This window comes from Haliaeetus leucocephalus, unplaced genomic scaffold, assembly GCF_000737465.1.
Source record: "Haliaeetus leucocephalus isolate CR32 unplaced genomic scaffold, Haliaeetus_leucocephalus-4.0 Scaffold339, whole genome shotgun sequence".
Lineage (NCBI taxonomy): Eukaryota > Metazoa > Chordata > Aves > Accipitriformes > Accipitridae > Haliaeetus > Haliaeetus leucocephalus.
Genome location: NW_010972775.1, coordinates 19,003,371 through 19,027,665, shown reverse-complemented (window position 1 = coordinate 19,027,665; position 24,295 = coordinate 19,003,371).

The window sequence follows — 24,295 nt, the reverse complement described above, 5'->3', positions numbered from 1 at the left end:
TTTTTTTTAAACACATCTCAACTCAGAAACTTCCCAGGATATGAACACCCTAGACTGTGGAACAAGAAATACTCTATCACACAAAAACAGATGCAAATGTGGTTTATATTCTCAGTTTTCAGAGCCTGATGAGAAACTGAGCTAAAATAATCTCCTAAAACCCAACTTTTATTACAAGGAACCGGTTACTTCCAATTGCGTGATACAGAAAACAAAGTGACAATATATCTTTCTTGCTTTTTTTCTTTCCTGTATTTCTGATAAAACATTAGATGAAAAGGAGTGAAAATTACTATTTCTAAAATTTTCATGCCACAAAAATACCAGTAGGGAATGAAGATTAAATCCATATTTTAGTATATCTAACTAATCCTGCTCCGACTTTATAGTAGCAATTGAAAAGGTAGCTTCTAATCAGTGATATTCAGCATGGCACAGAATCCTTTCTAGCAACCCAAGAAATAAAAGACCTAGGGAAGCAAAACCAGTAGGAGCTTAGCTTGTGTGTTTGGTCTGTTGTTGGAAAACCTCTGGCTCAATCCAGTCAGCCTTAACTTGGAAAAGCAATGAGCTGAAGCCAATTACACTCAGGCAGGAGCCTGAACCAGGACTGAGAATGATTCCCTATGTACTGGTATTTTACCAGACATTTGGGCATGTTGACAGTAAACCTCTTCTCATGGTATTTCCACCATCTGGAATTTCCCCAGATAGGTCTACATAAGACTCTGGGTATGACCAAGCTACACATGGAAATAGACCCCCTTCTTGAATATGGATTGTAAACAAAAGTATCAGTTGGAGGAGTCTGACCTCTACTCTTTGCTAACATTCCAATGTCTGGAGAAGGAATCATATTTTTGGTCCTATACATTTTCAAAACACTCAGGAAGGTCTGAGACATCAACAGGGCTGCAGACCTGATCTGGAGGCCAGAGGCCCCCCTACCGACTTTGTGGATTTGGATCAGGGCCACAGAGAAACAGCAATTCTTTCAGCTTGCATTAGAAGACAATTGCCATTTGTAGGCAACGTGTGAATATTCAAGGGACTTTATTGCACTGAATCCAGTAAAATTTTACTCTGTATTAAGTTATTGCAATGTTTGAAAGTGAGCTACAAAATTTTAATTAAAAAAAAATCAGTAAATTCCATATGGCTCCCAGGTGTTCCTCAACCTGGTCCCCAGTCTCCCCTTTCCCTCTCACCAGAAAAAGAAAAAAAGGGATCTGAAAGATACCCTTCACTGCCACCATCCTGATATTATTGTATCCAGTGCTGCAGACAAAGGTTGGAGCTTCCTACACAGTATGGGCCCAAGTCTGCTTTCCCATTATACAGCATTTACAGATATTTTCAGGAAATTTGCTCCAGGCAGGTGGAGAAAAGGAGTAAACTTCTTGGCTTTCCTATATATTAATCTTTCCCCCCTTGTCCCTACATACATGTGTAAGTCATTCTCCATTCAACCCCAAGATGTCCACATTCCTAAACAGGCATGAAGTCAGTCAAGATTTTATATTAGACCTTGTTAGGTTATTTTTAAAGCATGTTTATTGGTTTTCTTTCGTTCAAGTTAATCTAACCACACAAAGTGTTCAAGTTAATCTAACCACACAAAGTGTTCAAGTAAAGCCAAAACTTAGAGGTACTATCTTAGAAGTCACTTCCAATATTTTCATTTTATAACGTTGCAAAATGTTGTAGCACAGAAACAATCTTAATACCTTTCTTAATTTACCCATTTATCTTGACAGAAGGAAAACACACTAAGATTTAAATTGATTATTTAGAGATATTTTCCAATTACAAACCAAAATGGATTGTGTCATAACACCACAGAAAAAACTCTGCACTTTCTCAGTCAGTTTTTTTCCTGTTTTTTAAACTTGGAAACTTTAGAAATGCAGTTCTCCAGACTTCCTACTTGAAAGTCTGCTGGCATTTTCATTGCTACAGATAAAACTGTTTTAAGCAGGTTAAACAAAAAGAATCACTCCAAATCATGGAAGAGATTACCTAATCCTACCTGTGATTTCAAGATAAGGTAAATCTACTTCCCCCCATAAAGATTACAGTTGTGAGATCTGCCAGTTCCTAAGCCTAACAGTTTTGCAAACACCCACAGACATTGCATGAAAAGTCAAGGACAAAAAAAAGCAAAACTCACGTGCCAATGAAAAGAAAACACATTTGCCTACTGAAGACTACTTTGGGGCAAAGGAAAAGGACTAGCCTAACAAACACTGTATAAGACTCAATTTCCTGGAACATCTTTACTCATCTTTAGTGGGGAAAACAGTGCACCCCTCTGCCCAGGAAATCTTGATACTTACACCCAACAGTTATTGAGCCCCATTTAATCTTCTTGTCATTCACTGTTCTCTTCCTCCCTCTGTGTGTTCTCTGGGTTGTACTGCATTTTCTCAGTTTGCACTCAAATTACAATTCAATACAGAGTCCATTCAGCCACTGAAACTTTTTAAATACACATACATATGTGAGAGTTGTCTGGGGAGAAGTCCATTTTCTTCTTCTGGTCCTTTATGCTAGATTTGATGGCACACAATTCCCTAAATATGGATATTTGCCATGGCAACAATTGCAGCACAGTTTTGCAGAACTCACCCCTTAAGTGGCTTAATGGATATGGTATTTACTCCCTTTCGGAAGATTTAGCTTCAGTGACACATTAATACAAACATAAATGGAGCAAATATTTGTGTGCTTCTTGGGAATAACAAAGGCACGTTTATCTGATACACACAGAAAAGACATTTTTGAACCTCATTAATACATGAGTAGAAGTCAATGGAGGAAAATGGGTCTTGTTAACTGGCTTCTTGGATACCAATAAGCATCTCATTTGCCTTAAACATATCAACCTAGCAACGCTATTTATTCAATATAGAATAATCAGTGACATTAGAGAGCCCCGGCATTGCACACAGAGGAATGATTAATCTATTATTCATTCCACAATAAAGACTCTGAGGGATTTACCATATGAAAAGTGATATTCAGAAAAGGAGGTGGTATTTTTTTTTCCTGACCTGTATGGGAATTCCTGTCCTGTGGGATGAATTCCATTGAATAACATTGAGAGTTTTGGTTGTGGGTTTTGTTTTTTTGTTTTTTTTTTTCTTTTTTGAAGTACCCTTCCTTCCTGCAAGGCAAGAGATTTCAGAGGACTAAGGGACCGAGTATGAAGACACATGCAGGCACATAACCTTCTATAGACTGTATCACTTTTATGCCTTCTGAAGAGAGATGGAATTGTGTTGATACGAGAAACAGAAGCACCTTCTTGCTAGCTGGTGTCTATCTTGCCAAGATGGTTAGTGTTGTCATAAGGATATATGTACATACAGACACACGCGTATGTGCAGACTTGTACGTATAGGAACACTTGAGAAAAATAACTGGAAACCTCACAAAAGAGAGGCCTGCAGTTCTTATCCAGAGGATAACCACAATTCTTACATTGCACCCCAGAACCAAAAATCTCTGAGGACATTTTCCCTACACACTTCAGCATATGCTAACATCAGTCCACTAGCTCTTGAACCAGTGCACAGCCAACTACCTCCATGAAGGCCAGTAAACAAGACTGTGCACCTGCTTCAGACAGTTTAGATGCAGCCATTAATTTTTTCTCATCAACTGTTTAATAATTATTAAGAATCATTCCACTTACTCTGCAGTAACAGCAAAGGCCTGAGTTAAAACATATTAGTAGTCTATCCCTATACACGAACAGATGCACAGCTGTATGTTTAATCGGTGTCAAGATGGCACCTGAAACACAGTTATTTGAATATAGATTTAAATAACAGGACAGGTGACTTGCAAGAACTACATGTGCATTTGTGTGGACAGCTTGGGATTCTGCTATTTCACAGACCAAAACTTTTTAAATTTCTTTTTTCAGCAAGTTTCTTTGAGAAGCTAAGAGGCCATTACAATCAAGGAGAACTTTTATCTAAGTAAGCACTAAGTAAAAATTATAGACCTGGGATTTAGATCATGAAACTGTCTAAAAGGCAAGTTGTTATTTGATTTTGAAATGTAATTGAAAATAAGAATAATGAAGATAACTCCAATTACTCTGGAATGGCCTTCTGCTCCTTGCAGGGTATGCAGTGATTAACTAGCCTTTTACAGCACTTCATTTTTTTTTTACCTAGTGATGGAAGATTTACCCAGGAATCCTTGGGTAAGAATAATTTGTTTTGGCAAAGATATCCGTAACAGAAAGGAGGGTGCTAACCTCTCCCTCCGTTAACCCACCCACTCAGCTGATTAGCTTTTCTGTGGGCTGCCAGCAGAGGCCAAGAGAGAAACTTGTGGAGGAGGATTCTCCATGCCAGTTTCGAACAGGCTAGCACAGCAGACAATGCAGAATACTGCAGCTTTTACCATTCTGGCTAGCATGAAATTAACCTTAGGGCCTACATCACAAGTATACTGGCCTCAGCACACCTGTAAACACCACTGAACTGAGTGTTTATGAAAAGCAAGCTGCACTTCTAAGAACCTCTGGTGAATACTCCCACTTCACATTGTCAGACTCTGAACAGACAGACCTTGTTAGTACATTTGTTTTCCTTTCACTATTAATTTTGAAGAATAATACAGTCCTACTGACATCCATCTGATCCAAACAGAGTTATCTGTTGTCTTAAAATTTACTAGCAATATACTAGACCAAAAGCAATGGTAGCTTCTCTTATCAGGAGCTCTATAGCATCTTACCACTTGTCATCCATGTGCATCTTGATTGAACTCCAGAGCTCAGAGAAAACACTTACTTTTTGATGACTCAAATAAGGGTACTGTTTTATGCCACAGTTTAGTTTAAATTATGCAAAACTCCGAGATATGCAAGGCATAAAGAAAGGAAGAACAAGGCCCTTAATTGAATTCACGATCCATTTCAATTGAATTGCTAAAACCCTAAAACAGAAGAGCAGTTTTGCATTCTGCTAACATAATCCACCTCCATCCACGTTACTCTCCATGAGTCACACGCACACATACCCTTAGTGCATGAGATGCAAGAAAACACCACATAGCAAGTAGCTGAATTAGCCACTCCTTTTAGGCCTTATATTTGACCATGAAAATAGTGAATACTGAGATAGGATTATTCCAGCTACTATCTACAAGTCATTGTTAATTACAAGAAAGGAAATGTCTTCACTTGGAAATTCCAGTCTCTGTGCCAACTAGCTGCATTTGTTCCTCTGCTGCTGTCAACAACTGCATTTACTTTAGACCTTTCTAACACAGCATTTCAGAAACTGTTTGCTGCTTCTCAGCCCACAGCAGAGTAATTCAATCTGTTGGGCTATTGTTCCTGTAGGAGACAGCATTTTTGCGTTACTGTCTTCCGAATTAGCTTGTAACAGAGGCAAATAAAATGACAGAGGCAATTATGAGGCAGAAGCACGTACCCTATGATCAGAAATCCAGGTCCTCAAAGCTACAGATGCTACAGAACAAGGCAGAGAGCCAGTGCTGGAACCAGCCCCTGTAGAAGCAATTCACTGCTGGATGGCTGATGGCAACAGCACTTCAGCACTGGGATGTGCCTTTCCCCATCTGAGGGGGCTCTCAGAGCCTGCAGCAGGACAGCCCACCAGCAGCCCTCACCCCGCTGCCCAGCTCTGACCCCATTCCCTTGTATGTGAACACAGCTTGTCTCCCTTACCACTGTTTCTTCCCCTTCTACCTGCTTGGTCCTCTAATCCTCCGCTTCCCGGGGCCTTGCGACCTCCCTCCCTGCAGCGACTGTATCCCCCGGCCGCCGTACACACAGCTGCAGTCATACCTGACACACAACCTGTGCCATGCAACAACTCCCCCTTCATCGTCCGAGTCAACCTCCGCGTCTCAGCCCAGCCCCTGCAGCCTCCTGGAGAGGCCTGAGTGGAGCAGGACGAGGGAATAAACGCTTGCGCTGGTCATGTGATGGCACTAGAGCTCCCTGATTGGTTGAGCCACTCAGTGCCGGCAGCTGGCAGCTGTGCCCCGCCCTCCACAGAGGAGTTACCTCAGGGTGTGGAGGGCGGGAGGGGCAGTCCAGGGCCGGGAAGCCCTTCAAGTCACACAGAGCCGTGGAAACGAGGTCCTGAAACGTTCTCCGGGCTCCTGTAGAAGCAGCAAATTTTCAGTGCAGCCCCCTAGACCTGGGGGGTGTCTCTCCTGTACTATGCCGATAGCTGGGGAGGGGGCACTGCTGTGGCAGCTGCTGGTGGCGATGGGGAGAGCCTGGCAGTCGCGGGGGGTCTCCACGAGCGAGATAGGGCCTACATCTCATTGTTCGCATGCAGTAACGATCAATAGAGATGTAATTACTGCTGTTGCTATTTGGCATAGCTAAAAAGGGTAGCACAGCTTTGTGCCGGTTCTTCCATTGAGGATGCAGCTCGGCAAACCCACTCCTTTTATCCTTCTTTACATATTTATTACAACTCTTTAGACTGATCCATGCAAACTAAATGAAAGCAACCAATAGAAAGAGGCTGGCTTGTGCCAGCAATCCCCAGACTGTCAAGCGATCACTGAAGATTGGACAGGTCCTGATGAAATAAATGTTGGCTGCTGACTCTTCCAATTTTGCAACACTCCTCTGTGTCACTGGAGCAGCCTTGTCCAAGATTGAGATATTTGCAAACTGTCATCTTTCATAAATATCTGCCTTGAGTGACACTTTGCCCCCCTCCATTTCCCTTTGAAATGTACCTAGCTGGCATGGAGCCTGCGGGATTTCATTGCTTGTGATAGGTGATTAGCAAAGAGATGATTTCCTCCTCCCTCCCCCTCCTCCCCTCTGCCAAAGGGCTGAGTGACAGGTCCAAAAGGCGAAAGGCAGACTGGGGAAGCAAATCTGCCAGAGGCAGAAGTGATGACACTCCGAAAACACTTCATTCATCTTGCCAAATTACAGGCTGGGCTGGGGACTGATGGGGACTGGAGGAGGGGGGGATAATCTTTTGCGTTTGCCTTGCATGGTCTCTGCTCCAAAACATTGCAAAGCAGCTCCTGAAGCTTGAAGGATGCACCCCAAGCCCCTTCAATTCCTGCTCCATAATGCTAACAGGCGAGCTGCTACCTGGCTCGTGTTAGTAGCTTTCTGACGAAGCGTATTAACTGTCTTAGTCATGGATGTCAGATCGCCTAAGCTCTCACAGGCTTCCTGCCTAGACGTCAATAACTGGGGCTGAGAGGGAATTTCAAAAAGCAAAAATAAGTATTAAGTGTCTAGTCCTCCCAGACAGTGGAGCTGGTGCTAACTGTACAGTGTGCCTTCTTCTAATTTATTTGGTAGGGAACCACTCAGAGGGCAAACCAGGTATTTGTGATTGAGAAGTTACCTGTGTCTGTTTTGGGAAGGCTGCAGATCTTGGGAGGGTAATTTGGGAATTAGCACAGGTGTAAGCCAGTGATTATGCTGGTTTTGTGTGAGCTGTGATGTCTTCTAAACAACAGCAAAAATTAATTGTGTGCTTGGACAAAGTTCTGCACAAAACTTTTTTTTCAGGAAGAATACCGATTTAGCAATGTGAAATCCATTGGACTATTTATTTATCTTTTTTTCCCCCTTCAAAACATTATCTAGAGAATGGCATGATTGGCGTTTTTAATTTAGGGATTTTTTTTTTCAATTTTTTGGTTTGAAGTAGACGTCTGTCTTAAATGTAATTACATTCTTTTTAATTTATGTTTAATGGTTTAACATTGAAATGCTTCAGACTTGCCAATTAACTACTTCAACCCAAAGTATTTTTCCTTAATTCTCAACATGCCCCAAGTCTACATTACTTACACTTTCAGACTCAACAATTCTTTTTAATAGTGAGATTACAAACAAAGGAAATTATCTGTTTTCCTCCTACCTTTGCCCATGGCCAGTGTAAGCACTGATGTATCACTGAATCTTAAATTCACTCTTACAATTGAAGAACAAGTCAGTTATTTCAGCTGGTGCAACTGAAAGTCTCTCTCCCCTGTCATCTTGAAGTACTTCAAGAGACACAAAAATGCCTCCTGAAGAATGAGAAAGAATGATTTTATTTTTAATAATACCTGAGTTTTTAGTTACATTTCAAAGGGAGGAGGCCAGATTCTGGTCTCTCCTATGCTAGTCTAAGGCCTAATGTGCACTCAAATACAGGCTTAATGCTAATGTAAAAACTTATTTGAGTTTTGTTATATCAGGACCTAAATCTCAAATACATGCTGATGTCACTTTTCATTTTTCCTTGTGTAAATGAAGTCTTGGCTAGCTTTCTGTAGCATCATCTACTGATGGTACCTCTCAGGATATATTGAAAATGGAGACTAGAGCATAATAATGTGAATTCCTAATGACAAAAATAGACTCCTTGTACAGGACGGAGTCAAATGTCTACTCTAGACAGAAGAAATACAATCTGAAATGAGCTTAGCTAATCATCACAGAATCAAAAAAGTCAGAGACGGAAAAGATGAACTGCACTATCTGTCCCGGAACTGTTTGATACAAGCATGTTTACTACGTATTAATTTTCTAACAGGATATTTTGTAGCCATACAGATTTTAACAGTATTTCTACTCTGCCAAGTTCTATTCAGCAGAAGTAATTCTGAGGAACTTAAAAATATTCTAACAGTTGGATTCAAATATAATACGGTTCCCTTTAACTCTTCAACATTAAAGACATGCAAAATTGGGACTCAAAATCTGCATGTTCCCAAATGCTGGGTCCCCTATATCCAAATCAGGAAGTAATTGATATTGTCAGCTGGAAAAGATATTGCAAGACAACAAAATGATTAGATTTTTTTCTTATTATATGAGCTTTTGCTTCTAAATTGAAAGTGCTGGAAAATGACCATCATTTGGTGTTGGAACTGGGGAGAACCATCAAACATGAAAATCAAGCACAGGAAGGATCAAAGTCAGCCAACCCTTTCTGGTAGATTTCAGTACTAAAAAGTGTGCAAAAAAAAAAATTATGCCATTTATTTTGAAAAGTTATGTTCTATCATCACTCAGCAATTTACAACTTCAAACAGCTAATTGAATATCACATACAGCATGAGGTAGGCTAGCATAACAACATATTATCCCTTCCCCCCACTTCAGACTGAGAAATCCGGTAAGAGAAATTAAAATGAGCTTCTCAAGGACAAACATTGAGTTTGTGATAGAACGGAGATTAAAACTTGGACGTCCTTTGTTGCCCTTCAACAGTGTTAACTACCTCACTATTTTATATATGTTTGCATACACCCAGATGTGTAGTCACACACACACACTCAACAGAAAAAAAGCAGAGAGAGGGAGCATATGGATGGGCAAACCTGAATGTCAGCATGTGGACAAATAATGCAGTTCTGCATCTAAAGAGGAGTTCATGTGAAGTTGAGGCACCTCCATCCATAATTGCAATTAAAAGTAAAAATCCTTCTCAGCTGCTCCTCTAGCTTAATTACTTTCCCCTGCAAAATCAGAATAAAGAAGGAGCAAAGGAATTCCTCATCCACAGTCATTTAGTGTGTTGGGGGCTTTCTCTTGGGAGTAGGAGCTGTGATATACAACTCTGAAAACAGTTCAGGTGACTGGTACCTGCCAGCAGAAGAGCACTTAAGGTTGTTGCTTTCACCTCAGAGGGAGTGTCCCTGGAGCCGTGGATGAGGCTCCCAATCTGTAGAGAGGAACAGGATGCATGCATTTGTTCAAGATTTCCCAGTGGTCATCTCCAAGGGTCTCTTAGTCATGACTCTAGGTGGCTCTGCATTAAGCTGGCAGGGTATCTAAGGATTTTAGTGGATGTAGCCATATAATTTCTGGAGATATAGGAGAAAGTTAGGAGAAAGTGATAAATGCTACATATGTGAGCATGAGATGTAGTGTAACCCATCTGTCCACCTACAAACACATGCCTTGTACACATGACAAGTTAACTGTGTATTAATCAGGATATAATCTCATACTGCTAGTGCAAGTTATGATGTAATTTTACCTTTACTACTTATACAACTATGGCCATTATTATCATATAATAAATTGTATCACTTCAGACGGATGAATGACACTAGTTAATGTATCTCCACCTAATTTGTGTATTTCACATGGTGAGGTAGCATTACTCTGATTTGTTTCTTACCTGGGGAAGCTGCCATACAGTTTTCTTCATGTTTTCATTGGACTTTTCCAGAACACTTGCAACAGAAGAAAAAAAAAATATTGGTGTTTGCTTTTATTGAAAAATAAAAAGGGAAGATTTTTGCTTTTGTTAAGATACTAATTCCTTTCCAGTGAGCCCAGCTCTGAGCAGAAATGGATATACTTCAAGCAACAATAATAAAAAATGCTGACTTGGAATTTAACACACATTTGGCCACGTTTGACCTCCCCTCATGTTTGATGCAAGAATAATTGCACATCCACACCACTCCCACAACATGTACATAGGCCCACTTGTTAAGTCACAAACAATATAGCTGTGGCTGGAAAGGTAAACTTGTGTGTCAGAATTGCATGGTCACATTTTTCCTAGCTTTTGAAGCTCATCTCTTTACATCTACAGCTGTGTGTCTGACCCTCACGCCTTAAATCTCTTTAAAGTTCTAGATAGTGGGGTTTTTCCTTAGGACAATTTTTTGTGATAAACATGAAAATGCAAAGAGGGAACATAGACCTAGAATGAGTTATTTTTCTAATGTTTTCCATTAAGCAGCAGCTGCTGTTACCAAGCTGTCATCTTTGTTGCTAGGGAGATTTTGTGCGCATGCCAGAACGGGACTGGTTGGCTCAGTGCATCCACCCTACTGCCTGGGAATGTCATTGCATTGGTGAACTGCTGGATGTTGGGCTGAGCAAACTCCTTCCTCTGACTTCAGTGGGAAACGGGCTGCAGGAGCAGAACTTCTTGCTAAGGTCATTCAGCACTGCTTTTCCACACCAGCATAGTCTTGTCTTCCTCTTCCCCCTGAAGTGAAAAAGATGAAATGTTTCATTTTGACATTGTCAAAATTTAAAACATCCTGATTTTTCATTTCCAGAAGACACTTTAAATTTCACATGCAGTTTTCTGCCTTCTTCTCAAAGGAAACAACAGATAACCTAAGTAAGATAGGAAATGTTTCAGGCAGTGCCAAGCAACATATTCTTCTTTTGACTCAGCCAGCAAACCAAAACCAATAATCACTGTCTGTGCAATACTACAGTGGAACCTGCCTGCCTCTAAACATTGTGCAAGTGTTAAAGACCTTTGCTGGCCTATACAGAAGACAACATAGTTGTTTTGCACAGAAAAGTGTTTACACTCCAAACACAGAAACAAGGGCCTAATTTTTTTCTAATATTAAACTCAGTGGAGCACATATCACCTTTCAAAGTGCAACATTTTTCCAGTCTACAAGGTAAGACTCCAAGACAGGGAGAGATACCTTTTTCCTTGGTTAGCACACTTTGATCAATATATGGTTTCTGAGTGTATAATGAATGCAGTAAGAAAGGTAAAATGTTCACAATTCTTTAATATACTGGTAAGAAAACCTTATCAGTTTACTAGTGAATCACAAATGGCAACAGGTCAGATCAAATTTCTCGTGGCATAAAGATCATAAATGCAGTTCCCAGGGCTACCTCAACTTTAATAAAATGAAGTCATCCATGTGTTGCTTTGTATTAATATTGCAACTAGGTTTAAGCATATATAAGCCATGATTTTTCCTCAAGTGTTAAATCAAATTGAATCACAGGTTTTTATGAGTGATAAAATGATAATAGACCAGATCTGGTCAGCTAGGATAATAACTTGATTCAGTACTTTGGATGTAAGTGTTTAAGGTTTCCACAATAAAACTGTAATGTTATACCCTAAAGTGTGTTAATAACATTAAGTGATGTAACAGTGAAAGCGAACTGACAGAATGTAATACCCATAGGGCCATCATAATAGAAATAATTTATAATGTAACAGCAATAAAATCTTTAATGTTATCTCAATCCAGTCCTGTCCCCATGTCTGGGGTTTCAGATTACACGTGATTTTTTCCTATGCATTTAAGTGTTAACTTAAAATAATTAAGAAAATGGTTTTCGAAGTGGAAGAGCCTTTCAACGTTGCTGATCTGATAATCACATTATTAACTCTTTCCTTCCTATCAAATCCCCATGTGGCCAATAGCTGATATAAAAGGAGGTAAATCTTTTTTTGCTTCCAATAGGAGATCATTTTTTCCCTTTAAAAGCAATTTACAGCAATCAAGGAATATGTAGGACTACCATACTATACGAAAAAAAGTATCTCATTCTCACCATTCTCACATCTAAACACAAACATAAAATATATTGTGAAAGAGTTTGAACAAACACCCAGTAAATGTCATCTCACTATAAACACATAATGTTCACGCATGGGGCTACCTGCTAGATGAAGGGGAAGGGAATAATGTGTCTTCCATCCTCATTGTGACAAACCAAAATGTGACATGGAAGAGCCTGCTTAGATATTAGAAAATGTCCTTACTGGCAGAGTGCTGGGGATAAGTTCCGTGGAGGGCCCATGGGATCTTCTACACTCAAGATCTTTAAGACCAGAAATGATCAAACATCTATAAGGTGTGAACATAATGTAGTTTATCTAACCTCTTCACAGAGGGGTAGATCAGAGAATCTTATATATATGACATAAAATCACTCCCTCCATATCTTACAGCATAAATATCTTCCTTGGAATCTCAATATAGAGTGATGTTTAGTATCTCAAGACAGCTGTCTTCAGGAGATAAAGAGCTTTTTTGCTCTTTATTCTCTTCAAAACATTTGAAAAGTACTAACTGGAGAGACATGTACACAGATACTGCAAAATGTGTGTGGAAACATACGTTTTAGAAGTAAACTGAAAACAATCTTTATTACTTAGAACAGGATTTATTTAATTCAAGGTAAGGTATAGTTTTATTCCTTCTTCCTGGCCAAACCGTCTTCTAAGAATATTGACTGTTTAAGGCAGACATACTGAGGGCTTTCTGTAATGTATGCCATGCCTCAGAAGAGCCAAAATAGAATAAATTCAGCATCTGAATTCTCTTGCAAACCCATCCAACCCAGGACTAATAACCTGTGTCTTTAGAAAATACTCCAGCATCAGACATACAAGATAGTTATAGTGCAATTAAGAAATATCCTCTGACTCTCAGGTTCTGTCTGGACCCACCAGGGAATGCAGAAAAAAGTAACTGGAACTGAACAAAGCAGCAGCCTATCATCTTGAAATATGCAGGGTTAATCGTCCCTTTAAAAGCAAATGTATTAGAAAAACATTAGATCCTTAGCCCTCTGTGACATAATTACACAGGCTTCTGATTAAACAGAGGCACTCATTAAGTAAAACATTTTATTTTAGTTTCTTGTTCGTTGCTGGTATTATTGGGCTTCCTGCCCAATTCCAGCCAGGCTACCATATGAACAGTGAAAACAGCCAACATTGTTAATACAGTAACAACAACAACACTTGGCACTTCCATCATTCCCTTGATCTCAACATCTTAAAGCAATTTACAGATATTACTTGGTTGCACCATGTGACAAAATTGTTGAGCAGGTAAGATTGATCACCCTTATTTTACAGATGGATAAAGCAGGGCAGAAAGGTATTCAGTTGGCTTTCCCTGGCTGCTAGAAAGTTAGTGGTAAGATCCAGCAGTCCTGAACAGAAACCACTTGGAATTACTGTTTCAACGACTGAACTTTTTTCCTCCCTCCTTAATTGCTCTTGTCCTTTATTGGTTCTCCGTAGCAGAAGAGGGCTTGTGCTGTGAAAAATCAAGCAGGGATGCAAATCATACTGAAAAGGCAATTTTAAGCATGACTTATTATTTGTAGTTTAAAAAAGCCCTATTCAACTTCTCTCCAAATAGATTTGTGTTGGTTTATATAAAAGAGTAAGGACCTAATTTTGGCCAGCTAAGTCATAAAGTTTGCACTGGGGGATAAAGGTGTAAGCAGCAGAGGGGGAAGGATGTTTTAGTTCCTAGTTCACCAAATCTGGTTATTCAAACACATGTAGAGAGGCTTCTTCACAGAGCTTCCAGCAACGGGAATGTAAGGAAAATAATTTTACATGGGGTCTATGAATACATTTACAACTGTGCAACCTCTGAGTTGCCAATAGCACTTGTTCTCAAAAGCCCTCGTATCCTCCTGGTTCATCTTTGGCAAAGATATTCTTCACCCAGTGGCTGTGAAGGGGGCTCTGGCAGACTAGAATCCAGGTATGCATTTATGTGGCCAATCTTACAAAACAAGGCTCCCCATCTACAGATGTATATACATATCTTCAGCCCAAGAAAGACGGAAACGGCTTTTGTCTTGCATCTGAAAACACCTCATACGCTGAAAGCTGAGCAGAGCTCACATTTGCTGCTCATCGTATTGCTTCAAGAGAAAAATTTTGCAGAATATAAAGTTTCACTTCACGCAGAGAGGGTTTCATCCCTAAGCTTGATAAATATTTCTCAATGGTGTGCTGGATAGTAAGGAGACTCACTGGTCATTTGCCAGATTTCTGCCATAGCAAAATAATTCTTTTTGTCTTTAGCCTAAAAGAGAGAACTTTGATATCTAAGAGCCTGAAGTGTTAAACTTATCTTAGGCACTGAGGTTTGGAAGCAACGTCTCACGCAGTGCATATAAATATCATCTGTATCCAGATTCCGTCAATGTGGATTGTAATTGGCACTGCTGTAAATTATATGCTACTGATACACACCAACATGCCCTGATTTGTAAGCTCGGGTGCCCCTTCTTGGCTACAGAAATAAAAACATAACACCTACATGTAAACCTAATGGAGTCAGTATTAGAACAAGCTTATAGGTCTAGGTGCATGTATTACAAGAGTAAGAGAGGTGGAAACCTGCTTGTCACTTATTCAGCTGGGTATGAATGACTGGCTTCAAAAGAAACTCAGGAGTAAAAGATTAAAGGGAAGATGACCATGAACTCTCCTTTCCCGGAGGAAGTTCAAAGCTTCCTGATTTAAGTTCTTATCGCACTATAAAGAGGGGAGCAAGGAAGATAAAAATTTAAAAATAAATGATCTTTAAGAAATTATCCTCATCTGAGTGTCCTCCAATATGTCTGGCCCTCTGAGTGTTAAGTGAATTGTAACTAGATCCTAGGGAGACAGTTGCAACCTGGTTATCAGTGGCAGTAAATGGAAGATAATAGCCCCACTAGAGAGTTATGAAATGGCTTGTCTTTGAGCTGCCAAAGTGTTTAGGCTCTCTTTTATTATATTCACAGCAGTAATCCGATATGTCCTGACTTCTGTCATCTGTATGTAATGCTTATCAACTCTCTGCCAGTGATTCACCCCCTTGTCAGGGACAATTATTCCTCAAAGTGCTGAGGTTACGACTGAAGCAATATTATGACTGGAAAGAAAATATGAAAGGTGCAGCACATCACAGCAAGCAATCTTGAAGCTGACGTCAAAGTGAAGAAGAACATTGTTGATAAAAAAATAAGGCATAACAGGAGTGTTGCACTGTTGCTACCATAGGAGTCCTGGGTATTGCTAAGGTCATACATACATAGGACTATGGTAATGGAAGATTTTCCCATTATTTTATTGGAGCTACATTGTCATACTTCCCTGGTTAGGTGTCTGTCTCCATTTCCATTGTAAGTCCCCATTTAAAGCCATTTAAAACTACAGGCAGAGTCTGTCCTGTCCCTCTTAGTTTGCAGACAGGAGCTCAGCCCGAGAAATTAATTTTCCTCCAGAGGTTCATGAAATGAAAAGCATAATCTAAGGGACAGAGGGTCCAATTTGCAGTTGTTGAGTTGCCTGAAATTACACTAACACCTGTGGTAAAGTTCTGATCCAAGCATGTTCAGACCAACCTGTTTCATCACCCTCTGAGATGCCTCAGGCAAAACTGAAATAAATTTTGTCACTCCACGTATTGCTCATTGATTCATTAATTTGTGGAAGTGGAATAGATAATCTTGGGCTTGTGGTTAGGGAGAGCAAAAGGGCAGTGGGGAAGCTAATATCAGTGTCCTAGCTACCACGAGAACAGTGCTGAAGAGCAGAAGGCAACCTGCGAACCAAGGCAGGGCCTCAGGGCACCAGAAGCTCAAGGCTATTGGGAGATGGTGAAAGGCTGTAGTGTTTCTTTGTCTCTTCTAGTAGTAAGGGGAAACAGTGGCTTGGGAAGCTTTGTCAATGGCAATGAGAAAAAGCAGCTGGTCAGTAAACATAATGGTGGAGACAGGGAGGCCAAAGAGGGGTGCCAGATGGTCCCAGGGGCAGTCCAGCTGACCAACAGCAGCACCTATGCCCTGCATGCATATGTGGCATCACTCCACTATGGGTTGTTAGGTGTCAGTCAGCACATAATTCACTCGACTAAGGGTTTCAGCCTACAGAGTAGCAGAAGTGGAGGAAAACAATGCTTCTCTGTGGCTTTTTGATAGTTCTTGGGCTCTAAAAGTATAGTGCAAACTCTGTACTTCAGTTCATTTTGTGAACAAGTGGTTGAGCAATGTCATTTCCCAGCTTAGAGGGTCACACGGGTCCAATTGTGAGGCTGAGGAGGGCCCAATGCGAAGGCAAAACAAGTGGGGTAGGAGACAGAAGGAGGGAGGAGGCAGTCAGGGTTAAAAAAAATTAATTTACAAATCAGCTGGCTAATCAGAAGGTGGAGTGACTTAAGCATATGCTTCTCTGGCTGCAGAGATGAATGCAAGCCATATCTTTCTGCAGTTTTGGTGCTGTTGTTCAACTGGCCTTCCTGACTGACTGTCCTTGAGAAAGACCTACATGCACCAACAGGGAGCCTACATGGGTCTCAAGGGTCATGAGCAGCAGGGTCAGCTGTGCTTCCATCAGGAGAGAAACAGAGCCTCCTAAAGCAATGAGGAGAGAGAATGAATCACTGCGCCTTGTCTAATATATTGCAGTAATGTAATACAACAGCAATAACCCCCAGAGTACCATCTGGTGAACTTGTGACTAAACACAGCTTGTTTTGCTCAAGGCACACAAGCAATGGACAAGGATGTATTTTATTCTTTTGCTTCACCCTGCCCGAGCACAAGTGGTAACAAAACTATTTCTGGGAACTTTAGACCATCTACAAATCAGAGCTGCAAGCAGTTATTTCTCCCCTAAAAGCACACAGGTAGCTCACTCTGCAGGAGGGTGCTCAGTAGCATAAACTCCTGTGTGTCAGTTATGGCCACCAAAGTAGACAGAGATCTGATCTCAGCTATTCACTGTCCATTTCTGACACTGCAAAATTCCCTGTTAAAGTCCCATGCATAGGTGGATATTTCAGGTGATATTTCCCAGGGATGCAGGAGGCCTGACTCTCCCATGAAGAATATTGGTGACTAAGTTGCTCTGACCTTGGTCAGAGTTAATCCTGCAGGAATGAAAAGGTTCAGATTTCAGTACTCACTGGAAGAAAAGAGAAGGGAGGAGGGGTAGCCCCCTACTAACATAAAGACGTGACCAGTGGCTCTGCCATCAGGTATAGCATTGCTTGCATTTGGCATTATATTATGAAAATAACTATTCAGAGTGAAAAATAAGATCAAAGACAACATTTCCGTAGTGATGACTTTAGCTCCACTTCACTCTGCTCCCTCTCCTCCTCCTGTCCTTCGCGTTTCAAGGCTCTTGCTCTATTCATCCGCTCTATGCCACCCCAGGTTTATAACATCACATCATCAGCAGCACTAATAACCCATGATTCTTTTCCCCTATTGTGTTTGTCAGAGTCAGTAATCTGGCCACTACAGTAGCGCAGCACTGAAAAGCTACAGTGTGTTCCTATAGCAACCAACTAATCCGCAGGTGGAAGGTGATTGGGCACCTTTTGCACTGGAACAATAATTTGAAAGATCTTTTTCAGTGTGCTGTTCTGCGGCATGAGTTCATTGTATTGCAACCCACCACGAATCATATAAGCTGTCATGAAAATGCAGCCACGGCTGTACAAATCATAGCAAAGAGAGACGCATCTTCCAGCAACAGGCCCTTGAAATATTTCATGGCAGGTTAAGAGGCCAAATTGCGTATAGTGAGATGTATTGCATAGGATAAAACAAAGGGCTTGTATAATAAGCCAATGCTGACAGTCTCCGAGTCAGGGAATCCCAGTGAAGTGTAAGAGTGTGCATGAATATGAGTTTTCCTGAGCTGTGGAAGGAAAACAGGCATAATAAAAGAAAGTGCTGGGCAGAGCTCCCACATACAACTCTTCCAAAACCAATTACTCCCACCTGGCTATTCCCATTTCTCCTAAACCATCTCCTGTTACAGAAGAGAATTTAATATTCTCTAATTGAAACCTCTAATTGAAGGCATTTGCTTGCTAGCCTCAAAGTCTGAAATCCTGGCCTGGACTTTCAGAAGGTGATTAGAGATTGTGAAAGTCTGAAATGTTTAGATACTTGAACTGAGAAACCTTCAAGAAATACACAACACCTTTCCTCTGAAAGTCAGGCTTCTTTATCTTTCTAAAAGTAAGTAGTCTGAACTTGAGGCAGGGAGTAATCTTTCAAAGTAAACCATCTTAATCCATGGAGTAAGTGCAGCATAGACACTGACAGAACAAACTTCTTCATATCAACCTCAAGCAACAATCCCTGTCATTGCAGTCTATGACTAATTTCTACTCATTTTTCTTTGAAAACACTGGACTGGAAATACTAGATATAAATAGCAACCTCCTTAAAGCCAAGTTGTACAAGCACAAGCATTTCCCATACAGCCACCTCAGTGGAAAGCGAGAGCAAATACTGCAAATGAAGCAATGGGCAGTGTCACAGGAAGGCAAAAAAGAAAATCTGTAAAAATTTTCAGGAAAAAGAGAGAAATAACACAAGCGCTCCTTTACATCAGTTTAATCAAATTGTAGAAAGAATGTCTTTATTAAGTGCCTAGACTTAATAAAAATGTCAAAAACTCTCATTGCATAAATCAGCTCTTTCAAGATTTGTTGGGGTGATGGACGAGAAACCTTAAAAAGAGAGGGCAAACAGAAGTTTAGCTACTCAGTTATGACTTCTGTGATTGCAGCTTGAAAAGCTTCCCTACATTTACAGGCCAAAGATTCCAACCTGGGACGCTTCCATCTTAAACAAATTTCCTAACTATGAGACAATGAAGTCAGTGTCTCATTTACAGCTGAAGAGTTTTATAAAGCAATATCTCCACTCAAAGCTGAATCAACAAACAAACAAAACAGAACAGATACTGCTTTTATGATCTTTTTTTTTTAATACTTATCCCTAAGTAGGATGAGTAAAATGGATGAGGCAGGTCCACATACTCAATCCAAATTGACAAAAGAAAAGCTTGAAAGGGGTCTAGGATACCTCCTACAGATATTATTAGATTATTGAATATTCGACAGCAAATATCAGTTTCTTCCTCTTTTTTCCCCCTCCTGCCTTGCACCTATTACACAGTTCAGGAAGTTTCCTCAAAGAAAGTTTCACTGAAACAGGCAAATGTCTCCAAAAATTTTTAATCAAAAATTTCCAGCAAAACATTCAAAAATTCTTGACCGTCTTTAATTGTGAAATGTATTGATTGTTCCTCTCAAGTAATTCATGCCTTAAAATGACATATTTTTGTTCCTTTCAGAGGGCTTGGACAGATAGCATTGTTTTTCTTTCCAAAGCACATCAAAGAGCCCAAATTTTGGCAGGCTTTCTGTTTTCTTTAAAAAGGAGAAAAAGAAAGAAAAACATCAGCACAACAAAGCTAAGAATAACTGCTCTTTTCTGAAGAGTTGTGGGCTTCTTCAATTCTAGATTCATAGTCACGGTGCTCACTTCAGGGAGCTGCTGAAACAAAAAGCCTGGAGGTGGGAGGTGGAGAGGAATGGAAAGATCAGAGAATTGGCACGGGATAGAGAGCCTTTTGCCTCTTGATGTTCAGGCTGAATCTAGCCGAAGTCAGTCATAAACCAAAGTCATCACGATTTTTAAACACTTTCATGGGCTATGCAAGGTCAGACTGTAGCCTCTAACCCAGTGGACAACTTTCCACATATCTGCAGCTGGTACTTCACTGACAGCTCTGGTGATAGCTCCAGTCTCCAGTTTGTAGTCTGTTTTGTAATTGAATAATTTCTAGAAAATGGCTGGATTTTGGTTAATCATGGCCTTTTTCTTTCAGGACAAGTAGGTACAGGATGTACATACCTTTTTTTGCTGGAAAAAAGTTGGTATCCTGAGTAGCTCCCCTTCTGCTGAAATGTTCACAGGAAGTAGATTGGTATTGCTCCAGAAAGGTCTTCAATTTTGAGTATGTTATTGCCCCTGGACCCATTTTTCTTGATTCCATTTCCCCTTCTCAGCCAGTAACTATAATTTACTCATCACAGACCTGTACTCCTGTGGCAGGATTCGTAGTCTATACTATTTGTAAAATATCATGCACCATTGCCTGATGTTAAGTATGAAGAAATGGCATCAAAACAATGCAAGAGAAATACCACCAGCTCTTACTCTGTGTGAAGCAACATTTATCTTGATTTACTGTGTAACCAGGCTTGTTTATTGGTGTTAGAATCAGATTATATTAAGGCTTAAAATTCTCCTGGAGAATGTGCTACAAGTGGTAGAGTTTCCACAGCTTCCCAGGCAGAGATGCTTTGCTCTCTATTGAGAATAAGATATGAGAAAAGACTAGGAAAAGAAATTATACTGGAGATAGTCTGAGGAAAATGTGAGGACTGACTGCTGTATCAACCAAACTATTGTGCCTCACAGAGAAGGAAATGTGCAATCCTTCCCACAATGGCCTGTTCTGGGGTAAAACTACTTTTGACTTTAATGGGACTCTTAATGGGACCGTTATCATCTAACAGCCCATATACCTGTAAACAACACAATGTTGCAGGAACTGGCAGCGCATGGTATTTCTGCAAAGGGGTAGGGAATACCTCGAGTACAGTATGGAGCTGCACCCCAGTGCAGGTCACAGTCTGCCCACACTTCAGGCTTTCAGGAATGAGCAGAAAGGCACAATAACAGGCCAGCTGATACTAAATCCACTGTACTTTTCAAGTCTGATAAACAAAAAGTGGCATCACTTAGATAACTTGTAAATGACGGGTAAAGAATATGCACTCTGGATAAAGATGACAGGGTTCATTGCTAGAGAATATGTACTCTGGGTAAAGATGACAGGGTTCATTGCTAGAACAAATCAGACAATATGTGAAGTTAGACTGTGCCCTATTGCTTGGTACAATTATGTGACCTTGTAACAAAGCATGGCCAAGATGGCAGTGATACTGCATATAAAATAGAGCCTGGTAGAAAGTTGCTATTCTTCAAACTCGCTTGCATCTAGACATCTTTCAAGTGATTTCAGAATTTAGGGTGAAAGTGGATCTTGGGCCTTTTTTAAAAGGCCATTTCAAATCCTCATTCATATCATAAATGCTTTTTTCTCCTTTTTTTCTGCAGGCCACTGAAATCTCTGGGGCCATGACATTGTCTGGCACTGAATGCAGCCCCTTTTTATCATTATAAAGAAATAATGAAAGCATATGGTAGAGAGGCGCTCATATTTCAGTGTGTGGTGCCTTCCTCATTCTCCATAACTAAGCACTGAAGAATATATAGTATGATGAGAACATTAATTATTTCCAATACACTAACAGAAAATTCCTAACAATTCAAAGTCATCCCTGCTGCCTAGCATGAATATAAGTTCAAAGTAAAAGAAACCAAACATATCCCCACTTTTGTGCATTAAACATCAGCAAGTGACCTGTATTTTATTACAGTACACAGCTGTTTTATCACATAAGTAAATAAATCACCATGGAACCAACTTTGGGAACAAAGATTTGGAATAATAACACAATTAACTTTTCCCACAAAGTCCAAATAGCCCACTTGCTCATAGTTGCTACAAGCTGTGATTCCCACGTGAAAGATATCAACTTATTTCCTTTTCCTGTCAATCATCGGTACCAAGTGGGGCCATGGTATGTCAGGTCATGACCTTTCACTCTGGGCATGAGCCTGAAAGCCACTAGTGAATCAACTAGTTTAATTATTTAGGCTGTTTTTAATAAATATAAAAATGTGGCCTTAAATATTTCACATGCTTGTTCATTTTGGGCTTTCAAGTACCTTTCATCAAGCCCACCAGCCTGAAAGTGTGCTCTTATTGGTAGGAAATCAGTCAATTAATAACCAAATCCAGCTTTTGGAATAAGGTTTTATTTTGTTGATTTTGAGCTTCCTGGCTTGGGTATCACCTGCTTGTTGGTTTAGAGGACAGGATTTTTATTATCCTTTTTTACATAAGGTTGGACTGGTTTTAATAATCACCAGCAACAGCCTATTTGCTTACCTCCCACAAAATGACCCTTTAATTCAAATGCCATGGTAGGATTCACAGTTTTCCATATATGGTATATTTTCTAGATCCTCTTCACCTATGGGAAAAAAAACCCAAGCAAGAAGAAATCCAATATAGTAAAGTCCTTATAAGACAATTTTTTAAAAAATAATTTTGAGTAATGTTGACAGCTTTGCTATTAGGTCCCTTAGCAATGGACCAATTCCAATTCAGGTCAAAGTATGATGACAACCCTCCTTTGCTAAAAATCCCAACAAGTTTCTTCAGCTTGTAACTCCCATACCCTAAAAACCTGAACCAAGCCTGAACCAAGCCGCCGACTTCACCTAGTATTTAGCACTATTGCATAAGGAGATTGCAGTAACTGTACAACCATGTAAGTAGAAAACAAATAGCAATGCTTTCCATGGATAGTCATTTGCAATGATTTATATTCTACAAACATCTATGCTTACTGCTCAACAAGCTTTCCAGCTGGTAGACACAGAACAGAATTAAACTTGAGAAACTAATTGATGGAGCCTTTTGAAAGAATAAGCCTCTAAACTTGGACTGCCAGAGCCAATTTTCACTTTGGAACGTTCCTGAAATGTACAGAACTTTCCCAACATTTCTTAGATTTATCGTGTTCTTCTTTTCCCTAGTGCTCTAAGACTGCTCAAGAAAGTGAGTGTGAAGGACTGTCTCTATTTATAGATGATAAACCTAACTCTTATCCTTCTCCCTCCTCTCCCCCCTGCCATGGTCCTGCATCAAAGAGAGGGCTTGGGGAAGGGGAAGAGAGATGCTCTTACTCTGACTTTTCCAATCACTCTCACGGGCTCCTGAAGAGGAAGGCTGCAGGTTCTGGAAGAAATATCAGCATGCCAAAATTTGCTTTTCTTTCAAACAGAAGTAACAATCTAAATGATGAAATGTACCACAAAAAATGAAATTGCTGCAATGTAGAGATCATCAAAGCTACCTTAATTGAAATGGTTTTGGTTTGGGATGGTTGAAAACATTTCACCTTGATACTGGTCAAATTCTTTGTTTTGATTTAAGCACTTCAAGGTGTGCACAGTAGTGTGTTAGAATTTACAATATAATCAAACAAAAGTCAAATGAAGCATTCCATCTTTACTGAAGAAAAGTGTCCCTGCCTGATAATGCTGCTTCTCAGCAATTTCAGCAAAATTGCTGTAGTCCTGAGAAATCTTTCAAATTCATCTAAGTCAGCATTTGCTGATGAAAAGCTATCTTCTAAGAAGTTTTCAATCCGCTTTACTCAAGATGCATCAGGAGGAGCATATGTTTATAACATGTGAGCAATACTCTGAATCTCCTGGTGGATAAGTGATTAAAATCAAAGTATTGATCCAAGGATCTACCACTTTGAAATCAGATATGGAAAAATGCTAAGGAGCAGTAGTGATTCTTAGGGGTTTCAAGTGCATTTAGAGTATGCAGTATCGCCTGGAACATGCTTCAGTTTGCACTTACCTTATTTAGCTTTTCAAAGGCTGACCTTTCATGCACTAAGTTCAGCGACATAGCAGTCAACCTATTAATGTCCAAGGAAGCTGTGGACAAAATCAGACAGTTTAAATAACTCAGCTGTGAACACAGAACCCCATTATCATTTCTGTGAGGCTAATCTGAACAGCTGATTCATCTCGAGCATGATAGGTCTTCACAGCATCCATTTTAAGTTTTAAATCAGATGAGGGTGAAGAACTTTGCACTCAGACACTATGTTGGGAGGTGCCATATAAAAGGACAGACAGGCAGAGAGGCTTATATTAAAGGGCCTTATTTCCCATCATATTTTACTAGCTCTATTCTGACATGATTACTGATTTCAGTGGAATATAAGCATGTAATGAAGTAGAGAATTAGGAAACTGT